Source organism: Heterodontus francisci, chromosome 46 (genome assembly GCF_036365525.1).
Source record: "Heterodontus francisci isolate sHetFra1 chromosome 46, sHetFra1.hap1, whole genome shotgun sequence".
Classification (NCBI taxonomy): domain Eukaryota; kingdom Metazoa; phylum Chordata; class Chondrichthyes; order Heterodontiformes; family Heterodontidae; genus Heterodontus; species Heterodontus francisci.
In genome coordinates this window covers 9618857-9635753 of record NC_090416.1, presented here as the reverse complement: position 1 = coordinate 9635753, position 16897 = coordinate 9618857, and the positions used below count along the sequence as shown (strand labels likewise).

The 16897-nt window shown below is 53.7% G+C and overlaps 1 protein-coding gene across 3 annotated transcripts in view; it reads left to right on the top strand.

Annotated features, from left to right (window-relative positions):
- The first annotated feature begins 1940 nt into the window (after positions 1–1940).
- The window catches only part of LOC137356956 (rho guanine nucleotide exchange factor 2-like), a 257769-nt gene continuing 242812 nt past the window's right edge, over positions 1941–16897 (top strand). Inside the window, exons 1-2 of one of the 3 annotated variants that reach the window (XM_068022843.1) lie at positions 1941–2422; positions 7245–7308. The gene's annotated coding sequence lies outside the window, so the exon portion shown is untranslated. The remainder of the gene's footprint in view (positions 2423–7244; positions 7309–16897) is intronic. The other 2 variants (XM_068022845.1, XM_068022844.1) reach the window with 2 other exon arrangements.

Sequence of the window (16897 nt, the reverse complement as noted above, 5' to 3'; positions counted from 1 at the left end):
TGAATCTGCTCTGCACCCTCTCCAAGGACAATATCTCCTTCCGGAGGGGCGGGGCCCGGAACTGACCCCAGTTACTCCAGATTGGGGGGGGGGGGGGGGAGGGTCTGACGGGGCTCTATGATAGCTTGTGTACCCATCCACCAGCTATCAGTGATTTCTCAACTCGGCCTGCTAAATCTCTCTGCTCCTCCCCACGCCCCCCCCAGTCCCCGCTGCCCGTCTCTTATCGTTTCGGAAATACCCGAGGTTTTAGTTCTTTTCTGGGATGTGCTCAGACTTCCGCACACAGAGCTCCATCTGCCTGCCTTTTGACCCCTCAATTAATCTGTCCGTGGAAACCCCCCCCCCCCCCCACCACCCAATCGCAACTTCCTGCTCCTGCCACACAACAACAGCCGCGGTGAATGTAAAACACCAAAGAGCGGAGTGACAATGAGGAATTTACCCTGGAGGAGGGTGAAGGGGAAGGGGGGAGGGGGAGGCCAGGGAGGGGCCGAGGGGAGGGAGTGATTCCCCTCTGGGAACGGGGTCCAGTTCCCCAAGTGCCAGCCCCTCCAGTGCACCTCCCCAGGAAGGCACGCGGGACCCCCCACCCCCCTCAGCGGGGGGAGGGTGAGGCCCATTTCGGGAACTCCCAGAAACCCCGGGGAGGGGTCGTGACCTCCCCTCTGTGCCTCAACTCGATCCCAGGTGAGGAGGGGGAGGAGGGTCCTCCTGTGAAGCACCTTGGGATGCTTTACTGCATTAAGGGTCACAAAGGGCCTGAAAGGTTCAAACTGAGCCAAGCTGACCCTTCTGTGATTGTCCGAATTGTAAACCTCAGGGCCAGGGGTAAAGGTCAAGAGGGTACGGGGTCAAAGTACAAAGGGCCAAGGAGCACAGGCCCAGGCCTGTCATGTGAATGCAATAGATATCAATGTTTGTCCCATTCTCCTCCGTCATTTGCCAAGCACTGTTTTCCGTGAAGACTCTTGCCCATTAAGAGAATCATTAAAGGGGCAGGCCCATGCTGCCCCCCCATGCCCCCCCCCCCTCTCAGTGTACTGGGCTCTGGTAGTAGAGGGAATGTGGTAACTCTGCCTTCTCTCAGGCACAGAGTAAATCACAGCAAAGAGCACGGTCAGTCTGCAAACAGGAAAGCATCACTGTCCAAAAGCACTCTCTCCCATCGGAACAGGGCTGGGAATTAACCCAGCTCCATGTGACTCGAGACAAAACAAACAGAGGAGGTGGGAGGAGGCAGTTTAAACTGGGCCTTGCAGAGGGGAAGTTCGGAGTGTCAGAGAGAGAGAGAGAGAGAGAGAGAGGGGGAGATTGAAGAGAGAGAGAGAGAGGGAGGGAGAGAGAGAGAGAGAAAAACAGGGGGAGATTGAAGAGAGAGAGAGAGAGGGAGGGAGAGAGAGAGAAAAACAGGGGGAGATTGAAGAGAGAGGGAGAGAGAGAGAGAGAGAAACGGGGGAGATTGGAGAGAGAGAGGGAGAGAGAGAGCGAGAAACGGGGGGAGGTTGAAGAGAGAGGAGAGAGAGAGCGGAGAAACGGGGGGAGATTGAAGAGAGAGGGAGAGAGAGAGCGAGAAACGGGGGGAGATTGAAGAGAGAGGGAGAGAGAGAGAGAGAAACGGGGAGATTGAAGAGAGAGGGAGAGAGAGAGAAAAACAGGGGGAGATTGAAGGGAGAGGGAGAGAGAGAGAGAGAAACAGGGGGAGATTGAAGAGAGAGAGGGAGAGAGAGAGAGAAACAGGGGGAGATTGAAGAGAGAGGGAGAGAGAGAAACGGGGAGATTGAAGAGAGAGGGAGAGAGAGAGAGAAACGGGGAGATTGAAGAGAGAGAGGGAGAGAGAGAGAGAGAAAAACAGGGGGAGATTGAAGGGAGAGGGAGAGAGAGAAACGGGGGGAGATTGAAGAGAGAGGGAGAGAGAGAGAGAAACAGGGGGAGATTGAAGAGAGAGGGAGAGAGAGAAACAGGGGGAGATTGAAGCGAGAGAGGGAGAGAGAGAGAGAGAAACGGGGGGAGATTGAAGAGAGGGAGAGAGAGAGAAACAGGGCGAGATTGAAGAGAGAGGGGAGAGAGAGAGAGAGAAACAGGGGGAGATTGAAGAGAGAGGGAGAGAGAGAGAGAAAAACAGGGGAGCAAACTGATGCAGTAAGGCAGGGAGGGCAGAGTGGAGACAAAGCGTGGAGATAAAGGAAGGTGTCTGAGTTGGGAAGGGTTCCAGTGATCACCGAGAATCTGCTCTGTGCGGTGTGTGTGTGTGTGTGTGAGAGGAGCCGGCAGACACAGACGACGAGCCCTTTGACCAGCCGCAGTCGGTTCCACATCGACCACTGGCAGATGGTACGAGCGAAGCAAGAGACGCCTCGGCTTGGACCGCACTCCGAAGCCGGCGGCCCCGGTCAATGCGGGCACAGCCGTCCTTCGAAAGGTGAGACGTCGAACCTTACAACCCCGTGCGCTGGCGCGCCTGGTGGCAGGCGCAAGATGGGCACTTCGCTGGTGCCCTTCACCCCGCCTCGTGAGGTCCTGAAGCCCTTCACGGCCGAGGGCGGTTCCCCCCTCCCCCCAACCGCCTCCCGAGGTGCGGTCACGGTTGTCGTGTCGGGGACGCGGCAGCCATTTTGCGCACAGCAAGATCCCGCAAACAGCAATGTGATAGTGACCCAGATCGTCTGTTTTTTTTTTGTTTGTTTTAGTAACGCTGTTGAGGGATAAATATTGATTCACCAGACTGATCCCTGGGGGCTGTACTATGAGGAGAGATCAGTTTTTTTTTTAGTGCAGAGGGAACTTTACTCTGCAGCTAACCCCGTTTTTTTTTTAAGGTGGCCTTAATACCCCAGGCCCGCTTAATATACATATTTTTTAAAATAACTTTATTCAAATCAAATAAATAAACCAAAAAACTCAAATTAAAATGCCATTCTCGGCGTCGACAATGCACTCCAGTCCCTGCGGTGCCCACCGGTCGCGGAAGGCCTCAAGCCTGCCGGCGGACACCGCATGCTCCTTTTCCAGGGACACCCGGGCGCGAACGTAACCGCGGAAGAGGGGCAGGCAATCGGAGAGGACGGACCCCCCGACGGCCCGCAACCTGGACCTGTGAATTGCCACCTTGGCCAGGCCCAGGAGCAGACCGACGAGGAGATCCTCCTCCCGGCCCAAGCCCCTCCGCACCGGGTGCCCAAAGATCAGGAGCGTGGGACTGAAGTGCAGCCAGAATTTGAGGAGCAGCCCCTTCAGATACTCAAAGAGGGGCTGCAACCTCGCACACTCTGTATAAACGTGGAACACGGACTCGTCCAGGCCGCAGAAAGTACAGGCGGCCTGGGAGTCCGTGAACCTACTTAAAAGTCTATTGCACGGGACTGCTCTGTGCAGCACCCTCCACCCCAGGTCCCCGATGTAAAGGGGGAAGCCTCCCGCGTAGAGAGACCTCCATCGGGGTTTCCCCTCGCCGGCAGATGGCAACGCGGACCGCCAGGGCGTGTCCGGCCGGCTGACGAGGGCGAGGAAGTGGAGAGTGTGCAGGAGCAGCCCGTACAGGAAACCCCTCCGCGCCGATTGGAATGGCACGGAGGGCATTTCCGAGAGGCGGCTCGGGTTGTGCGGGACCAGCTCCGAGGAGGGTTTCGGGGCCTGGGTACGATGAGCAGTGTAATGTGTCGCAGTGGAATGCGCCCCCAGTAAAATACAATTCCTGTGGAGCATGGGTCAGTGAGTACTCCACTGGGTGACACAGACTGGTGGACTCTGTTGAACTTCATCCCTACATTCGGAGCCTGTAATTGGAGTCGCTCCCAGCTCTTGGGATATTACAGTTGTGTTTGCACCTCCTACACGTATTTTGTATTGTGGTATCCATAGAAACAAGCGGGGTGAAGGTGAGACCCACCCATGATCTCATGGAACATAAATAGAACTTGCTCCATTACCATCGCACTGACAACTGAAGGACAGAACTCCCGAAGGAAGGAAGTCAGCTAGCTTCTTCCTATCACTGAGTTTCGAGTTCTGGATCCTGGCCACGTCTTTCGTACACGAGCGACACATTCTATCCATCATGCTGTCACTCTCCGCAGCCACACACAGCGAGCACTGACAGTCCTGCCCTCACTATCACAGTGGGACTAGCTCAGGGTTTTACTGTCTACCATTCTCTGCTGAAATAGGTATGTGCTGGGAAGTAATTGATGGACACTGACCCCATCACTGACCCCATCACTGACCCTATCACTGACCCCATCACTGATCCTATCACTGATCCTATCACTGACCCCAACACTGACCCTCTGACCCCATCACTGACCCACTGACCCAATCCCTGATCCTATCCCTGACCCCAACACTGACCCTCTGACCCCATCACTGACCCACTGACCCAATCCCTGATCCTATCCCTGACCCCAACACTGACCCTCTGACCCCATCACTGACCCCATCACTGATCCACTGACCCAATCACTGATCCTATCACTGACCCCAACACTGACCCTCTGACCCCATCACTGACCTCATCACTGACCACATCACTGACCTCATCACTGACCCCAACACTGACCCTCTGACCCCATCACTGACCCCATCACTGACCCCATCACTGACCCCATCACTGACCCCAACACTGACCCTCTGACCTCATCACTGTCCCCATCACTGACCCTCTGACCTTATTACAGACCCTCTGACACCATCACTGACCCAATCACTGATCGTATCACTGACCCCAACACTGACCCTCTGACCCCATCACTGATCCAATCACTGATCCTATCACTGACCCCAACACTGACCCTCTGACCTTATTACAGACCCTCTGACCCTCTCACTGACCCTCTGACCCTCTCACTGACCCTCTGACCCTATCACTGACCCACTTAACCATCACTGACTTTCTGACCCTATCGCTGACCCTCAGATCCCCTCACTGACCTTTTAACCCTATCACTGACCCTCTGACTCTTTCAATGACCCACTGAACTTATCACTGACCCTGTCGCTGACCTCTGACCCTATCACTGACCATCTGACCCTGTGATTGACCCCATCTCTGACCCCATTGCTGACCCACAGACCGCATCACTGATCCCATCACTAACTCTCTGACCCTGTCACTGACCCTTTAACTGACATTATCACTGACCCTCTGACCCTATGACCAATGCTCTGACCCCATCACTGACCTACTGACCCCATCACTGACCCTCTGATCCCATCATTGACCCATCACTGAAATTATCACTGATGGTCTGACCTTATGACTAAACTTCTGACCATATCACTGAGCCTCTGACCCTACTCTGACCCACTGTACTTATCACTGACCTGTCACAGACCACTGGCCCTTTCACTGACCCACTGACCCCAGCATTGACCCTCGGACCAATTCACTGACCCTCTGACCCTATCAGTGATGCTTCGACCCTGTCAGTGAACTTCAGACCCCATCACTGCACCACTGACCCAGTCACTGACCTTATCACTGTCCACATCACTGACCCTCTGACCCCATCACTGACCCTATTACTGACAATATCATTGACCCTCTGACCATATCAATGACCCTATTACTGTCCCCATCATGGAACAATGACCCCATCAGTGACCCATGGACCCAATCACTGACCCTATCACTGACCCTATACTTGACCCACTGGCCTCATCACTGACATTATCACTTACCCTCTGACATTATGATTGATCCTCGGACCCTATCACTGACTCACTGACTCCATCACTTACTCACTGATCCCATCATTGACCCACTGACACTATCACTGAAACTCTTACCCCATCACTGACCTTTTAACACTATCGCTGTCCCTATCACTGACCCTATCACTGACCGTATCACTGACCGTATCACTGACCCTATCACTGACCCTATCACTGACCCTATCACTGACCCTATCACTGACCCTATCACTGTCTCTATCACTGTCTCTATCACTGTCTCTATCACTGTCTCTATCACTGTATCTATCACTGTCCCTATCACTGTCCCTATCACTGACCCTATCACTGACCCTATCACTGACCCTATCACTGACCCTATCACTGTCTCTATCACTGTCTCTATCACTGTCTCTATCACTGTATCTATCACTGACCCCGTCACTGACCCCGTCACTGACCCCGTCACTGACCCCGTCACTGTCCCCGTCACTGACCCCGTCACTGTCCCCGTCACTGTCCCCGTCACTGACCCCGTCACTGTATCTGTCTCTGACCCCGTCAGAGACCCCGTCAGAGACCCCGTCAGAGGCCCCGTCAGAGGCCCCGTCAGAGGCCCCGTCTCTGGCCCCGTCTCTGGCCCCGTCTCTGGCCCCGACTCTGACCCCAACTCTGACCCCAACTCTGACCCTATATCTGGCCCCATCAGTGACCCAGTCTCTAAGCCCGTCTCTAAGCCCGTCTCTGACCTCGTCTCTGGCCCCGTCTCTGACGCCTTCTCTGCCCCCTTCTCTGCCCCCGTCTCTGCCCCCGTCTCTGCCCCCGTCTCTGCCCCCGTCTCTGCCCCCGTCTCTGCCCCCTTCTCTGCCCCCTTCTCTGCCCCCTTCTCTGCCCCCGTCTCTGCCCCCGTCTCTGCCCCCGTCTCTGCCCCCGTCTGTGGCCCCGTCTGTGGCCCCGTCTGTGGCCCCGTCTGTGGCCCCGTCTGTGGCCCCGTCTGTGACCCCGTCTGTGGCCCCGTCTCTGGCCCCTTCTCTGACGCCTTCTCTGACGCCTTCTCTGACGCCTTCTCTGGCCCCGTCTCTGGCCCCGTCTCTGGCCCCGTCCCGGACCCCGCCTCTGGCCCCGTCCCGGACCCCGCCTCTGGCCCCGCCTCTGATCCCATCTGTGACCCCGTGATCTCTGGCCCTATCACTGACGCTATCTCTGACCCTGTCTCTGACCCTGTCTCTGACCCTGTCTCTGACCCAATCCCTGACCCAATCCCTGACCCAATCCCTGACCCCAACTCTCACCCCAACTCTCACCCCAACTCTCACCCCAACACTCACCCCAACACTCACCCCAACACTCACCCCAACACTCACCCCAACACTCACCCCAACTCTCACCCCAACTCTCACCCCAACTCTCACCCCAACTCTCACCCCAACTCTCACCCCACCACTCACCCCACCACTCACCCCACCACTCACCCCACCACTCACCCCACCACTCACCCCACCACTCACCCCACCACTCACCCCCTGACCCTATCACTGTCCCTCACTCTGACCCTGTTTCTCTCTCTCTCTCTGCAGGTCAACAGGAAGTTTTTCTCTCGATGCCGCCCCTTACGGAGATCCCAGAGCCCGGCTCCCCCAGGTGAATGTTGGCTTTTGCCAGACCGCTGCTGCTAATACTTCGACGGTGTGGTGCGTCCGGATCCTTCGCCCATCTCCATCCCCCCCGTGGGACGTCTCCTGATTGATGATGAGCGGGCGGAGAGCTGGGGCCCCGGAGCAGGGACGGCGGCATCTCACTGCCGGACTATCCCAGCAGGTTTATCAGCCGCTCAGATTCCACCCCTGTAACACTCTACTCAGCGGTACCTGCACTGTAACAGCGCTGGGTCAGAATCAATCACCGTACTAGAGAGGCGGGCTCGCTATGTGCCAATCACTAGATTATAGGAGCCTAGGTACAGGAAGAGACCATTTCACCCATTGGGACCTGCTCTGCCATTCAGTCAGATTCTGGCTGCTCTGCATCTCCATTCTATTTTCCCACCTGTGCTCCATATTCCTTAAGCCAACAACAGTCGATCCCTCTCCATCTCCAATTGCCTCACACGCTTATGGGGAGAGAGTCCCGGAACTGACCCCAGTTACTCCGGATGGGGGGCTCTGAGCAGAGCTCTATATAACTGTAACATCACTTCCTCCTCTTTGTTTTCCAGCTCCCTCGGGATAAAGGTCAACATTCCGTCAGCGATTTTGATTATTTTTTTTGAACCTGTCCATTTGGAAAATACTCTGATCTCTCTCTCTTTGGTCCCAAAGTGGATGATCCCACACTTCCCCGTATTGAACTGTATCTGCCGCAGTCTGGCCCACTCACTTAATCTCTCACAATATCCCTTTGTAACTTTCAGCTCCTGTCGGGGCAGCTGACTGTCCCTCCTAACTTAGCATCACCTACAAACATGGATCTACAATATTCCTTCACCCAATTCATTCGTAAATATGGTGGAAAGCTGAGGCTCCAAGACAGGTCCCTGGGCTGCACCACCACTCACATCCCTCCAATCAGAGGACCCGTCCATTATCCCTACTCCCCGTCTCCTCCCTCCCAATTAATCTCCAACTCCGGTCAAAGTCCGGCCTCCAAGTGTGAAAGCACTCACATTTGCCAATAATTGTGCGGAATCTTGTTGAATGTCTCCTGGAGTTCCAAAGCGATAACATCCGGAGACAGCTCCTTATCTACATTAGGACAGCACTGATGAAAAATGTCAGCTAGATTAGTCAGAAATGATAACGTCATGCAGGCTCTCTCTGATCAGCTCTGGCTGTGCTGCTCAGTCAAACTGTCCCAAATATATACTGTGAAAAAGGACGAGCTGGGAATAACGATCCTGGATAAAGGGGACGGGCTGGGAATATGGATCCTGTAGAAAGGGGACAGGCTGGGTTTATCGATCCTGTATAAAGGGGATGGGCTGGGTATATCGATCCTGTATAAAGGGGACGAGCTGGGTATATGGATCCTGTATAAAGGGGACGGGCTGGGTATATGGATCCTGTATAAAGGGGACGGGCTGGGTATATCGGTCCTGTATAAAGGGGACGGGCTGGGTATATGGATCCTGTATAAAGGGGACAGGCTGGGTTTATCGATCCTGTATAAAGGGGACGGGCTGGGTCTATCGATCCTGTATAAAGGGGACGGGCTGGGTATATCGGTCCTGTATAAAGGGGACAGGCTGGGTTTATCGATCCTGTATAAAGGGGACAGGCTGGGTTTATCGATCCTGTATAAAGGGGACGGGCTGGGTTTATCGATCCTGTATAAAGGGGACGGGCTGGGTCTATCGATCCTGTATAAAGGGGACGGGCTGGGTATATCGATCCTGTATAAAGGGGACGGGCTGGGTATATTGATCCTGTATAAAGGGGACGGGCTGGGTATATCGATCCTGTATAAAGGGGACGGGCTGGGTATATTGATCCTGTATAAAGGGGACGGGCTGGGTTTATCGGTCCTGTATAAAGGGGACGGGCCGGGTATATCGGTCCTGTATAAAGGGGACGGGCTGGGTATATGGATCCTGTATAAAGGGGACGGGCTGGGTATATCGATCCTGTATAAAGGGGACGGGCTGGGTATATGGATCCTGTATAAAGGGGACGGGCTGGGTATATTGATCCTGTATAAAGGGGACGGGCTGGGTATATGGATCCTGTATAAAGGGGACGGGCTGGGTATATGGATCCTGTATAAAGGGGACGGGCTGGGTATATCGATCCTGTATAAAGGGGACGGGCTGGGTATATCGATCCTGTATAAAGGGGACGGGCTGGGTTTATCGATCCTGTATAAAGGGGACGGGCTGGGTTTATCGATCCTGTATAAAGGGGACGGGCTGGGTATATCGATCCTGTATAAAGGGGACGGGCTGGGTTTATCGATCCTGTATAAAGGGGACGGGCTGGGTTTATCGATCCTGTATAAAGGGGACGGGCTGGGTATATGGATCCTGTATAAAGGGGACGGGCTGGGTTTATCGATCCTGTATAAAGGGGACGGGCTGGGTATATGGATCCTGATAAAGGGGACGGGCTGGGTATATCGATCCTGTATAAAGGGGACGGGCTGGGTATATCGGTCCTGTATAAAGGGGACGGGCTGGGTTTATTGGTCCTGTATAAAGGGGACGGGCTGGGTATATCGATCCTGTATAAAGGGGACGGGCTGGGTATATCGATCCTGTATAAAGGGGACGGGCTGGGTATATCGATCCTGTATAAAGGGGACGGGCTGGGTTTATCGATCCTGTATAAAGGGGACGGGCTGGGTTTATCGATCCTGTATAAAGGGGACGGGCTGGGTATATCGATCCTGTATAAAGGGGACGGGCTGGGTTTATCGATCCTGTATAAAGGGGACGGGCTGGGTTTATCGATCCTGTATAAAGGGGACGGGCTGGGTATATGGATCCTGTATAAAGGGGACGGGCTGGGTTTATCGATCCTGTATAAAGGGGACGGGCTGGGTATATGGATCCTGATAAAGGGGACGGGCTGGGTATATGGATCCTGTATAAAGGGGACGGGCTGGGTATATTGATCCTGTATAAAGGGGACGGGCTGGGTATATGGATCCTGATAAAGGGGACGGGCTGGGTATATCGATCCTGTATAAAGGGGACGGGCTGGGTATATGGATCCTGTATAAAGGGGACGGGCTGGGTTTATCGATCCTGTATAAAGGGGACGGGCTGGGTATATGGATCCTGATAAAGGGGACGGGCTGGGTATATGGATCCTGTATAAAGGGGACGGGCTGGGTATATTGATCCTGTATAAAGGGGACGGGCTGGGTATATGGATCCTGTATAAAGGGGACGGGCTGGGTATATGGATCCTGTATAAAGGGGACGGGCTGGGTATATCGATCCTGTATAAAGGGGACGGGCTGGGTATATCGATCCTGTATAAAGGGGACGGGCTGGGTATATCGATCCTGTATAAAGGGGACGGGCTGGGTATATCGGTCCTGTATAAAGGGGACGGGCTGGGTATATCGGTCCTGTATAAAGGGGACGGGCTGGGTTTATTGGTCCTGTATAAAGGGGACGGGCTGGGTATATCGGTCCTGTATAAAGGGGACGGGCTGGGTTTATTGGTCCTGTATAAAGGGGACGGGCTGGGTATATCGGTCCTGTATAAAGGGGACGGGCTGGGTATATCGGTCCTGTATAAAGGGGACGGGCTGGGTATATGGATCCTGTATAAAGGGGACGGGCTGGGTATATGGCTCCTGTATAAAGGGGACGGGCTGGGTATATGGATCCTGTATAAAGGGGACGGGCTGGGTATATCGGTCCTGTATAAAGGGGACGGGCTGGGTATATCGATCCTGTATAAAGGGGACGGGCTGGGTATATCGATCCTGTATAAAGGGGACGGGCTGGGTATATCGATCCTGTATAAAGGGGACGGGCTGGGTATATCGGTCCTGTATAAAGGGGACGGGCTGGGTATATCGATCCTGTATAAAGGGGACGGGCTGGGTATATCGATCCTGTATAAAGGGGACGGGCTGGGTATATCGATCCTGTATAAAGGGGACGGGCTGGGTATATGGATCCTGTATAAAGGGGACGGGCTGGGTATATCGGTCCTGTATAAAGGGGACGGGCTGGGTATATCGATCCTGTATAAAGGGGACGGGCTGGGTATATGGATCCTGTATAAAGGGGACGGGCTGGGTATATCGATCCTGTATAAAGGGGACGGGCTGGGTATATCGGTCCTGTATAAAGGGGACGGGCTGGGTATATGGATCCTGTATAAAGGGGACGGGCTGGGTATATGGATCCTGTATAAAGGGGACGGGCTGGGTATATCGATCCTGTATAAAGGGGACGGGCTGGGTATATCGGTCCTGTATAAAGGGGACGGGCTGGGTATATGGATCCTGTATAAAGGGGACGGGCTGGGTATATCGATCCTGTATAAAGGGGACGGGCTGGGTATATCGATCCTGTATAAAGGGGACGGGCTGGGTATATCGATCCTGTATAAAGGGGACGGGCTGGGTATATCGGTCCTGTATAAAGGGGACGGGCTGGGTATATGGATCCTGTATAAAGGGGACGGGCTGGGTATATCGATCCTGTATAAAGGGGACGGGCTGGGTATATCGATCCTGTATAAAGGGGACGGGCTGGGTATATCGATCCTGTATAAAGGGGACGGGCTGGGTATATCGATCCTGTATAAAGGGGACGGGCTGGGTATATCGATCCTGTATAAAGGGGACGGGCTGGGTATATCGATCCTGTATAAAGGGGACGGGCTGGGTATATCGGTCCTGTATAAAGGGGACGGGCTGGGTATATCGGTCCTGTATAAAGGGGACGGGCTGGGTATATCGATCCTGTATAAAGGGGACGGGCTGGGTATATCGGTCCTGTATAAAGGGGACGGGCTGGGTATATCGATCCTGTATAAAGGGGACGGGCTGGGTATATTGATCCTGTATAAAGGGGACGGGCTGGGTATATCGGTCCTGTATAAAGGGGACGGGCTGGGTATATCGGTCCTGTATAAAGGGGACGGGCTGGGTATATGGATCCTGTATAAAGGGGACGGGCTGGGTATATCGATCCTGTATAAAGGGGACGGGCTGGGTATATCGATCCTGTATAAAGGGGACGGGCTGGGTATATCGGTCCTGTATAAAGGGGACGGGCTGGGTATATGGATCCTGTATAAAGGGGACGGGCTGGGTATATCGATCCTGTATAAAGGGGACGGGCTGGGTATATCGATCCTGTATAAAGGGGACGGGCTGGGTATATCGATCCTGTATAAAGGGGACGGGCTGGGTATATCGATCCTGTATAAAGGGGACGGGCTGGGTATATCGGTCCTGTATAAAGGGGACGGGCTGGGTATATGGATCCTGTATAAAGGGGACGGGCTGGGTTTATCGGTCCTGTATAAAGGGGACGGGCTGGGTATATGGATCCTGTATAAAGGGGACGGGCTGGGTATATCGATCCTGTATAAAGGGGACGGGCTGGGTATATCGGTCCTGTATAAAGGGGACGGGCTGGGTATATGGATCCTGTATAAAGGGGACGGGCTGGGTATATCGATCCTGTATAAAGGGGACGGGCTGGGTATATGGATCCTGTATAAAGGGGACGGGCTGGGTTTATCGATCCTGTATAAAGGGGACGGGCTGGGTATATCGGTCCTGTATAAAGGGGACGGGCTGGGTATATCGGTCCTGTATAAAGGGGACGGGCTGGGTATATCGATCCTGTATAAAGGGGACGGGCTGGGTATATCGATCCTGTATAAAGGGGACGGGCTGGGTATATCGATCCTGTATAAAGGGGACGGGCTGGGTATATCGGTCCTGTATAAAGGGGACGGGCTGGGTATATCGATCCTGTATAAAGGGGACGGGCTGGGTATATGGATCCTGTATAAAGGGGACGGGCTGGGTTTATCGATCCTGTATAAAGGGGACGGGCTGGGTATATCGATCCTGTATAAAGGGGACGGGCTGGGTATATCGGTCCTGTATAAAGGGGACGGGCTGGGTATATTGATCCTGTATAAAGGGGACGGGCTGGGTATATCGATCCTGTATAAAGGGGACGGGCTGGGTATATCGATCCTGTATAAAGGGGACGGGCTGGGTTTATCGATCCTGTATAAAGGGGACGGGCTGGGTATATCGATCCTGTATAAAGGGGACGGGCTGGGTATATCGGTCCTGTATAAAGGGGACGGGCTGGGTATATGGATCCTGTATAAAGGGGACGGGCTGGGTATATCGGTCCTGTATAAAGGGGACGGGCTGGGTATATGGATCCTGTATAAAGGGGACGGGCTGGGTATATCGGTCCTGTATAAAGGGGACGGGCTGGGTATATGGATCCTGTATAAAGGGGACGGGCTGGGTATATCGGTCCTGTATAAAGGGGACGGGCTGGGTATATGGATCCTGTATAAAGGGGACGGGCTGGGTTTATCGATCCTGTATAAAGGGGACGGGCTGGGTATATCGGTCCTGTATAAAGGGGACGGGCTGGGTATATCGATCCTGTATAAAGGGGACGGGCTGGGTATATCGATCCTGTATAAAGGGGACGGGCTGGGTATATCGGTCCTGTATAAAGGGGACGGGCTGGGTATATGGATCCTGTATAAAGGGGACGGGCTGGGTATATCGATCCTGTATAAAGGGGACGGGCTGGGTATATCGATCCTGTATAAAGGGGACGGGCTGGGTATATCGGTCCTGTATAAAGGGGACGGGCTGGGTATATCGATCCTGTATAAAGGGGACGGGCTGGGTATATGGATCCTGTATAAAGGGGACGGGCTGGGTATATCGATCCTGTATAAAGGGGACGGGCTGGGTATATGGATCCTGTATAAAGGGGACGGGCTGGGTATATGGATCCTGTATAAAGGGGACGGGCTGGGTATATGGATCCTGTATAAAGGGGACGGGCTGGGTATATCGATCCTGTATAAAGGGGACGGGCTGGGTATATCGATCCTGTATAAAGGGGACGGGCTGGGTATATGGATCCTGTATAAAGGGGACGGGCTGGGTATATCGATCCTGTATAAAGGGGACGGGCTGGGTATATCGATCCTGTATAAAGGGGACGGGCTGGGTTTATCGATCCTGTATAAAGGGGACGGGCTGGGTATATCGATCCTGTATAAAGGGGACGGGCTGGGTATATCGGTCCTGTATAAAGGGGACGGGCTGGGTATATCGGTCCTGTATAAAGGGGACGGGCTGGGTATTTCGATCCTGTATAAAGGGGACGGGCTGGGTTTATCGATCCTGTATAAAGGGGACGGGCTGGGTATATGTATCCTGTATAAAGGGGACGGGCTGGGTATATGGATCCTGTATAAAGGGGACGGGCTGGGTATATCGATCCTGTATAAAGGGGACGGGCTGGGTATATCGATCCTGTATAAAGGGGACGGGCTGGGTTTATCGATCCTGTATAAAGGGGACGGGCTGGGTATATGGATCCTGTATAAAGGGGACGGGCTGGGTATATCGATCCTGTATAAAGGGGACGGGCTGGGTATATCGATCCTGTATAAAGGGGACAGGCTGGGTTTATCGGTCCTGTATAAAGGGGACGGGCTGGGTTTATCGATCCTGTATAAAGGGGACGGGCTGGGTATATGGATCCTGTATAAAGGGGACGGGCTGGGTATATCGATCCTGTATAAAGGGGACGGGCTGGGTATATGGATCCTGATAAAGGGGACGGGCTGGGTATATCGATCCTGTATAAAGGGGACGGGCTGGGTATATGGATCCTGTATAAAGGGGACGGGCTGGGTATATCGATCCTGTATAAAGGGGACGGGCTGGGTATATGGATCCTGATAAAGGGGACGGGCTGGGTATATCGGTCCTGTATAAAGGGGACGGGCTGGGTATATCGGTCCTGTATAAAGGGGACGGGCTGGGTATATGGATCCTGTATAAAGGGGACGGGCTGGGTATATCGATCCTGTATAAAGGGGACGGGCTGAGTATATGGATCCTGTATAAAGGGGACGGGCTGGGTATATCGATCCTGTATAAAGGGGACGGGCTGGGTATATCGATCCTGTATAAAGGGGACGGGCTGGGTATATCGATCCTGTATAAAGGGGACGGGCTGGGTTTATCGATCCTGTATAAAGGGGACGGGCTGGGTATATCGGTCCTGTATAAAGGGGACGGGCTGGGTATATCGATCCTGTATAAAGGGGACGGGCTGGGTATATCGATCCTGTATAAAGGGGACGGGCTGGGTATATGGATCCTGTATAAAGGGGACGGGCTGGGTATATCGATCCTGTATAAAGGGGACGGGCTGGGTATATCGGTCCTGTATAAAGGGGACGGGCTGGGTATATCGATCCTGTATAAAGGGGACGGGCTGGGTATATGGGTCCTGTATAAAGGGGACGGGCTGGGTATATCGATCCTGTATAAAGGGGACGGGCTGGGTATATCGGTCCTGTATAAAGGGGACGGGCTGGGTATATCGATCCTGTATAAAGGGGACGGGCTGGGTATATCGATCCTGTATAAAGGGGACGGGCTGGGTATATGGGTCCTGTATAAAGGGGACGGGCTGGGTATATCGATCCTGTATAAAGGGGACGGGCTGGGTATATTGATCCTGTATAAAGGGGACGGGCTGGGTATATTGATCCTGTATAAAGGGGACGGGCTGGGTATATGGATCCTGTATAAAGGGGACGGGCTGGGTATATGGATCCTGTATAAAGGGGACGGGCTGGGTATATCGATCCTGTATAAAGGGGAGGGGCTGGGTATATGGGTCCTGTATAAAGGGGACGGGCTGGGTATATCGATCCTGTATAAAGGGGACGGGCTGGGTATATCGGTCCTGTATAAAGGGGACGGGCTGGGTATATGGATCCTGTATAAAGGGGACGGGCTGGGTATATCGATCCTGTATAAAGGGGACGGGCTGGGTATATCGATCCTGTATAAAGGGGACGGGCTGGGTATATGGATCCTGTATAAAGGGGACGGGCTGGGTATATCGATCCTGTATAAAGGGGACGGGCTGGGTATATCGGTCCTGTATAAAGGGGACGGGCTGGGTATATCGATCCTGTATAAAGGGGACGGGCTGGGTATATGGGTCCTGTATAAAGGGGACGGGCTGGGTATATCGATCCTGTATAAAGGGGACGGGCTGGGTATATTGATCCTGTATAAAGGGGACGGGCTGGGTATATGGATCCTGTATAAAGGGGACGGGCTGGGTATATGGATCCTGTATAAAGGGGACGGGCTGGGTATATCGATCCTGTATAAAGGGGAGGGGCTGGGTATATGGGTCCTGTATAAAGGGGACGGGCTGGGTATATCGATCCTGTATAAAGGGGACGGGCTGGGTATATCGGTCCTGTATAAAGGGGACGGGCTGGGTATATGGATCCTGTATAAAGGGGACGGGCTGGGTATATCGATCCTGTATAAAGGGGACGGGCTGGGTATATGGATCCTGTATAAAGGGGACGGGCTGGGTATATCGATCCTGTATAAAGGGGACGGGCTGGGTATATGGATCCTGTATAAAGGGGACGGGCTGGGTATATGGATCCTGTATAAAGGGGACGGGCTGGGTATATGGATCCTGTATAAAGGGGACGGGCTGGGTATA